At 40.9% G+C, this 8450-nt stretch overlaps 1 long non-coding RNA gene across 1 annotated transcript; it reads right to left on the bottom strand.

The window, feature by feature from the left end:
* Window positions 1–5506: 5506 nt before the first annotated feature.
* Window positions 5507–8147, bottom strand: LOC142420203 (uncharacterized). The gene is made up of 3 exons (XR_012778713.1): window positions 8131–8147; window positions 7769–7971; window positions 5507–5667 (listed from the first exon to the last, which is right to left on the bottom strand). It is a non-coding gene; the product is annotated as an uncharacterized LOC142420203 (long non-coding RNA).
* Window positions 8148–8450: the final 303 nt, after the last annotated feature.

Below are 8450 nucleotides of genomic sequence, written 5' to 3'. Positions count from 1 at the left end.
GTCTTTGCATCCTAATTGTTCCGCTGCCAAACGAGCATATTAATTAATGCTCGTCACCGTTCTACCCCTGTGTTCCTGGCAGGTTTCCACAAATACTTTTAGCCTGGTCTCCCTTTTTTCTTTAGCCCACAGCATAGCTAAGTAGAAAATGTGGATTTGAGATAGAGAACAAGTTCTGTGGTGCGCATAATTACAGCAGCTTTTTTTCTTTCCCCCAAGGTGCCAGGTATCAGCAGTCTGTTCAGGTTTTAATTAACAGTGCAGCTTAGAAGAGGTCTTAAAATGGCTGCTTGGTGATTTCAGCCAATCTGTCTATTTAAGGTTGGATCCAGACTCCTAGGAGGTGCAGGAGGGGCAAATTGGCCCACGTTTCTAATAACTTCTAATAACTTCTTCCCTTGTGAAAGCAAAGAGAACTCTTTTTCTTCTAGGCTCTTTCCATCAATAGATATTGATCACCTAACAAAGCCAGTCTTTCAGTTACGAAAGGCCTTTGATTAAAATTTCACTTGGCAGCCTCTTGGATTAGATATTTTATCATTATCATGAACACTAGAGCCCCATAATATGAAAAAGGAAAAGGAAATGAGGAGGCAGTAACCTGAAGTAAGAAGTGGAAAATTACGTATTAAATGCCAGACACATACTCTTAGATACTACTGTGCCACTTCACATATTATACAGTCAATTAGATTTCATAGGGGTGGGTGCAGTCACTGCAGAAAAAAATCTCAGGGGCTAAAAAGATTCTATTTAATTTAAGCATTCTGAATAGTACCCGTAAATCTTACTGTTTTTCTTAAGAGGCTGTAGATTTTCTGCTCTGTTCTTGTGATAATTGGAATTCTCTCTGCCTTAGAAAACGGAGTTTGTTTTGAATGGGAAACAAAGTGTCTGCTACAAAATCTGCTCTGATATAGCTGAAGTTTCAGCTTCCTCTTTGTTTTTACCAGAAACCTCCATGCCACGTAGGGAGATAGCTGATGTGACAAATAAATGCTACTGGAGATGAGTCAGCTGCAGAGGAGGAGAGGACTGTTCAAGTAACTTTCTGTAGAAAGAAAAAAATATCTGTCGAGATTCAACAAAAAGGAAGGCAATACTTTATTTAGCTGTAAAGCAGCAGTGATGATCAGAGATGACAATGGAAGATATTTTTTTTAATGCAAGAAGCAGGAAAAAAAATTAATTTATTGCAAGTGATCCATTCTGGCACTTAGAGGCTACTGATAATAGCTCGGTGGGTGGTTTAACTCTTTCTTATGTGGTTCTTCACGCCCTTTCAGCGAGGAACTCTTTAGGGGCCGATACAGCTAACGCCGCATTGAGCCGACTAATGAATTTGGTTAAGCATGTTTCTCCAAAACAACATCCAGTTTTAAGTTCATGATAAATAGTTGCAACCACAGTCGTTCAGAGGGAATGAAGTAGTAAAACCAGACGATGGAAGACTTACAGATCTTCTGCCATTTCCCTCAGTAAGGGGACTTATTTGAGGACCTCCAGTATCAAAGCTCTAGAGGCTTGGAAATCACTCGGGAGAAATGTGATCTTCTCTCACAGCAGAATCGAGCTGGTGTTGAGGAGGCCATGAAAGAAAGCAGACGCACAACAGAATGTACTTAAAGTTATTAATGAACTGCAAATTATTTGGTTTCCTGTGCTGCTTCCAAGTGCTAACACATTAAGGCAGCAAATCCACAGGAAAAGGTTTGGTTCAACAAAAGGTAAGAAGCGCCACTTTTTAGTTATTCTGTCCCAGGCAAGTAAATTAGTATATTCACCTAAGTCATTGCACCTATCTCTGCAACGCACGTGCTTATCTCCCACCTGGTTACTTTGGTAGCCTTTATAATCAATAGACAAAGATACAGCCAAAAAGTGAACAACTCTAATTTTTATCAACAAATTGAAGGTCCTACAGCTTACATTGTCTCTCCCACTCTGTGGGAAGATAATTAAGCAAAACCAACAGCTTCCTGACTGAGGGGATCTCTTATGACCGCAGTTAGAGCATGGGAAAGATGGAAACATTTTTGTTCTATTTTAACCTAATTCTCTCACCAGGCCTCCTCTTCAAAGGCCACAGATCAATTATTTTTTTAAATGGTTATTAGATCTTTATCTGTGAGTAAGAAAAATAGCACAACATCCGCAAAGGTTAATGCTGACTTGACCAATCCCTCTTTTAAAAGGCAAAGCTATATTTCTGTGACCCGGAGTTGCCAGTACTGCCGATATTGTGCAATTACAGGACATAGAAACCATCTCAAGGAGATGGGATTCTGGGGAGAGAACCACCAGGAGAGGAGAGCAAATGATATTTTAAGGGGAGGAGAAGCTTTCGCAAGTCCCCGTTCTCACATTTGAGGTTTTATGGCTGTTGAAACTGAATTTGAATTGTTCTTTAAAACCTGCGTGCCTGCCCTTAACACTGCCCCCACTACATAACAGAACCAGATAAACTGGGAACACATTTGCTGATCCCCTGAAATGTATAAATAGTACAAAGCTCTCATAATCCAGGCAAGAAAGGACCAAGCGGTGTATCACCTTCTTCCTCTTCTTTGTCTTATAATGTTATAAGGTCCAGATGTCACAATGACCAGAAAAATACGGCTTCAAAGATCACCGTTACCCAATGTGCTGCAGCGTAGGTTTTCTATTTGAATAAAAATCTTTCATGGCACGGTACTGAGGATCTGATCTCAGCCTTTCTGCCTGCTTGGTTGTGGTGGGCTGGAATATTTTCTTCCTGAATTTTGTCATCCAGTCACCATTTGCAATCGGTTACTGTAAATTATAATTTTGCTTGCTCAGCAGTACTAGAAACTAATAAATTCAAGGAAAACTATTTGATTAAAACAAATCAACACTCATTGATTTTTAGGTTTTCACCTTGGGTCTTTTGTCTGTCATGTCACTATATTAATGAGCTCATTACTAGCTCTGGAGAAGACTAGAAGTTATGGCCACTCAACTCAATCCCTCACTCACAGACCTGCTGCTGTCAACATATAAAATGGTAATATACCACCAGAATAGGATATGAAACTATTGCTGTAATGGAGGGAGCAGTGCGGGTCAGTCTTCCACTATTCATAGTAAAATATATTTAGATCTTAATAGCTCTACTCGGCATTGACTCATGGGTGCACGATATACACATTAATGAGTTACATTCCACTAACAACAAAAGCATGACGTTGTTTTTCAGGCAACTGCGTCTTTATAAGTATTTCTGGTTGATGTGGCACTGTTACAATTCATCAGCCTCTATCAGCCGAACAAATGATGACACATCAGTCTTATCTTGGCAGAGTACCATGCCCACTTACCTAAACACAAGGTATTTCCTACTGTGTTTTAAAACAAAGAGGTTGCGTTGCCTTGATGCTGTTGCGACAGCAGAAATCCTCCTCTGCTGCTCATGGGCCAGTAAAGGTTCCATACCCTGTACGTGTCTACAGGCATGAAGGACTCCAGCACCTCCGGGTGACCTCTCCAGCCTCAGCTGCCTGAGTTAGAAGCACTGTCACCCTGGACTCCTTCTGCAGGGAATGGGGCCACAGAGCCATCTCCAGATTTGGGGGGATGTCTCTGGAAGCAGCCAACTCTCCATTGCCTGTGAAGGAATCCTTTGGTGACTGCTTCTAGCCCGAGTGACTTCAGGAGGTGACATGAATCTGTGATCTCGTAATTAGATCGTAAGCCTCAGACTCCTCCGTTCTCTAAGTTAATTCTGCTAATCAAGGCGAAATGGTTTTATGGCTAGAAGGCACATTATGTTACATATGTAACTAAAATCTCAAATCACATGAAATAGCTCATATTTATAAGACAGGCCTAAGGCCTTCTGTATCATTAAGGCCTTTTTTTCTATCAGATAGGGATGAAACTAATTTCGTTTATCAGCATAAACCCCAAGGCTCTGGTAGAAGGCTACAGTGGCTAAGTTTGGACTAATGGCTAAAACGCAGCCATCCCAGCCCTCTACGCTCCTTCACTGAGGTTGTCACAGCCACGGTGTTTTATAGCCTTGCTTCCAGTCTCTTCCTGCCATGGCATGGCCCCAATCTTCCCATTATCCCAAATGCCAGTACCTGTGATAGCCTGTGCTAATAACCGTCAGTAGGAGCAGAGCTGGTGGCACTTAAGTATGAGACAGCTGGTATTTCTCTACATAGAACGATTTTGATAAACTCAAGATTATCAAGGTTTAATAATCAAAGGTTTGAGGTTGGACAACCTCAAAATATTTTAATAATATATATTAAACTACGCCACCTATTTTGGCAGAATAGATTGTAGCTGGGTTGTATTTGATTTACAAAGGCCAGAAGACAATATTAACTAAGTGTGTCCCACAATCTCATGAGCTTTACATTGCCTTGTATTAGGCACACGCCTTTTGTGTTTTAGCCCTCCAGAATAAATTACCCCATTTTTGTTGCCACTCCCAAATTCCAGCCTAAAGTAAACCTCAGCGAAGAACCTCAAGCAGCCAAGCAAGAAGGAAGATATTAGATAAAGCACAAAAGTACGGAGACACCGAGGCTAACAGGCAGACAAGTAATAAATAACAATTCAGATTCTTATACCTGGATCCCAAAGGTGGTTGTTTGTATGCAGCCGCAAAACGTAACAGATTGAAATGAATTTAGTCTATTATATTTTTCCCTTTGTTGCCCTATTAGCTTAGAAACAAAGATATTACTGTTGGATAGCTATTCAAAACCCTGAACAGTTCTCCCTCTGGGCTTTAATAATTAAACCCATTCAGTGAAGTGAATTCATTGCAGTGCTAAGACAAGGTGGTTTCAAAACCACCAGATTTAATGTTGATTAAAATATTTCCCTAGGCAGTGATAAGCAGCCAACAGCTGACTCAGAGGTTCTTGTTAAGTAGGATTTGAGTATCTAATTCTCATATCTGTGGAAAAAAGCATTGTTATAAAGGAAGAGGTCAAAGGATGCACAAGCCAGAATCCACTATTTAATTCTACCTTAAGGCAAGCTTTAAGTATAGTTGTGTCTGCAAAATGGTTGGAGTTAGGGTCAGGATTATTTCTGAAACCCAAAGTACCCACTCTTAGCAAAATCACTCTCCCTGAGTTTCAAAGAGAGGTGGATGAAGAGAGAGGCTGACAGAATTATACCCCCGAAAGGTTAAGCCTGTCAGAAACCAACCTGAAACACACTGCATTAACTTTGCCCTTTATCGAGGTAAGTATTTATTGGCCACTGAAACAGAAATCTGCACATTCGTTGCAGGGTGCTCCCAAATTCATGCAAAAAACTGTGGAAGAAGCAACAAATACAGAAGCACAAGCTGCCCAAACTTTCATTTGTTTCTCTCCCCATTTCAATTCACAGCTTACAATGTCTTTATGATAGCACAGCTACAAATAAGTTGGCTGTTCAGCCACCGTGAAATGATTTTTTAAATTTGTATCCATTATCTGAGTAGGAAGAGGCACTGCTGCTCTTGTTTATTGTGCTAGCAAAAGAGCTTCCAGTAACACAAAGATTATTGAAAAGGATAGCTGGATGTCGTCTTGTTTTGCTAACTCTGTTGAGCTAGTTTGCAACATCAGTGCCAACTGCTTAAGAAAGTTTGTTGGCCTCGTCTTCTTTCAGCTAATTAGTTGGATATAATGGTCTTGCCTGCAGCATCAGATAAAAGAGTACAGCTTTTGTTAATGACTGGCATTCAATTTGATTCTGATTCCCTAGCAAGAAAACTTGAGATACTGTAGGAAACCAACTAGTATTTTCTTCTGTGCTTTCCAAACTTTTGCTTCAATAATTTGAGACAGCAGATCGTACAATTCCTCCAGCCACATTCAAACTGAAGTCAAAACTGGCAGATACTTGCGCGTTTTACCAAGCTTACGCCTAAAGTGTATCTACTGCGTGTCACGGGGCAGAGCCGGGGTGATGGTGTCAGACCAGTGGTGTTCACCTAGTAAAAATGAGCTATTTCTTAGCCTATCCGACTCCACGAGTAGTTCCAGTCTCCACTTGTAATAAAGACAGCTCTTCTATCCCTGACTACGCTCATGGAAAGTATTCAGAAAGTTTTTAGCTCCTGTCGTAGCATCTTTACAACACCCCTGTGTGAATTTCCAGTCCTCGCTATCAATCTGGCATATGTGAATAAGTTATACACTTAGTTTCCAGTAAAAAGATGCTTTACCAAATAATATAGTTAGTTAAATAAAAAAATGTTTCGAAATGCCGTTCGGTTTCATACAGTGCTGCACTATTTCTTAGTAACTGGAAAGTAAGCGTATCTGAAAGCAGATGTAAATTGTTCAGCCTAGTGCAATTATTTGCACTCGGTGAAAGGTTGAAAGTAAAGACCATAAAGCGAACACTGAAATTCTTTCAAATTGAATCATGTAAGAAGTCTTTAGTAAATGATTTGACCTTTAACGGAAGTTTGTTAATATTTCTGAAAAATGTAATGATATTCTCTTCCATTTAATTGCTGCTTGCACTCAGATGAGCTTTTGTTTTGTTCTTAGGACTTGTGATTGCATTTGAGTAATTGTCCTCCGTTGGTGTGTGTATGCAGACTTCTCCTTTGAAGTTAAAGCAAACCAGTGAGGCAACTATAACTAGTTCTACATTAGTGGTCAGTTCAAATTGTAAGTGTAAAAAACCTCTTTTGTGGGTAATTTACTTAATGACAAGCTACACGTACACTCATTCCTACAGAATGCAAATAAAAATGACAAGTTTGATTTCATTTACTGAAAAACATTGATCTAAGCATCACATTTTAATCTCATTTAAAAACAGTAGTAATGCATGCCTTGATCCCGCAATGAATTCCTCTTACAAACTTGAGAACCAGTACATACATCGGTGATTTGTTATAGTCTAGTAAACGTGGGGCAGTGTAAGACGTCAGTGAAACTGCGGGCTTAAGGAGGGATTATCAGCCATCAGTAACAGAAATGATGGTCGAGTTGTGAAACAGGTAGCTTTCCGATGGCGGGGAAATTGTTCAAAACCCTGTGTGCAACCGCAGGCCTTCTGCAGCAAAGCAGGAAGGAAATTCAACTTCCCCCCCAGTGCCCCATTTTAATGTCTGCAGTCTGTTGTTCCTCAGGATCCTCTGGGGTACCCTGGGACCTCCCAGCTCTTCTGATTGTATGAGAAGACGCTAAAACCCAGATGGAACCGTTCATTTATTTTGGGGCTGCTAACAATGAGACGTAACAATGCTCGCCTACATTATTTATAGAAAGAGCTTTCACGACGGTTCGTATGGGACCAGCAGACGCTTCCAACCACTGTGTAAAGTACTGAATGCCCACAGCTCTCCTGGGTCACTCAGTATTGATCGGCTAATACCACGCTGTGAACAGCTGGCTGTGCTAGATTAGAAGTGTGACCTGGGAGGGTTAGATTCTAATAAACTAGCGGAGCCACAAGCTGTAGAGACCAAATGAGTCATATCCTCCGAGCTTTCACAGAACAAACGCTGTCACCCTAAGAGCACGCAAAACCAACAAAGAGGTTTTCTTTGGAGGCAAAGAGACATCTGCTGTAATTAGAGTGGGATACAGATGGGACGCGTTGTATCCAGGTTAACTGTCCCTTATTACAATATATGTTGTTCTAGTTAAATCCGGGTAAGCTGCCTTTTGGTGCTAAATATTCAAAGCCTCGTACAAAGCTTGCCCCCTTATTTTGCTGTCTTCATAGGGGTTACGTGGCCCCACAAGCATGCAGTTGTAAAATAAGCAGTACTCACCCTTCCAGAGCGTGGCCAGAGAGGCTATGGTCGTCTTGCAGTACGAGATGAAGTACAGAAAGACACCGTGCAGAGAGAGAGCCAGTCTTGACAGGACGGTGACCAACAGAGATTTGCAATACACCGTTATTTGAGATGTACTGTCTCTGCATTAGATATTTTAAACACAAACAAGAAGGACCTTGCTCTGGTGAGACTGCCATCTAAACCAGACACGACAGAAGAAGAGAGAAGTTAACGCACATTCCCGTTACATTGCCCAGTCTTCTGGACAGCCTGCGGTAGCAGGAGTTGCGCCCTCTTTTTTCTATATGTTGTTAACAGTATCTGTAAATGTGGGGAAAACGATTGATGTAACTCACTTAACCATTTCCATCTGTATCCCTAAACAGCTCTTTAAGAATATGTAAATTAACTGTTCCATGCCTCCCAGGGCATATGCAACGTTTCTTCCCTTCTACAAATTATTTGGCAAGTCTAAATGTAAACATATGAAGATGCTTTAATCATCTTCTCCGAGACATCCTACAGCTTGTCCTATTCTAGAAAGATGTAGGAAGCCCGTTTCAAGAACAATAACAGAACCAATTAATTTGCGGTTATTCCTGTTGATCTTTGGGAACTGCAGTGTCTGGAAAATGCACTGCCTCATAGAGAAAACTGGCAGGGAAATTCTTCTTGT

The sequence above is a fragment of the Mycteria americana genome, chromosome 23, assembly GCF_035582795.1.
Source record: "Mycteria americana isolate JAX WOST 10 ecotype Jacksonville Zoo and Gardens chromosome 23, USCA_MyAme_1.0, whole genome shotgun sequence".
Taxonomy (NCBI): domain Eukaryota; kingdom Metazoa; phylum Chordata; class Aves; order Ciconiiformes; family Ciconiidae; genus Mycteria; species Mycteria americana.
Note: the sequence above shows the minus strand (reverse complement) of the source record. Positions and strands in the feature narration are given on the sequence as shown.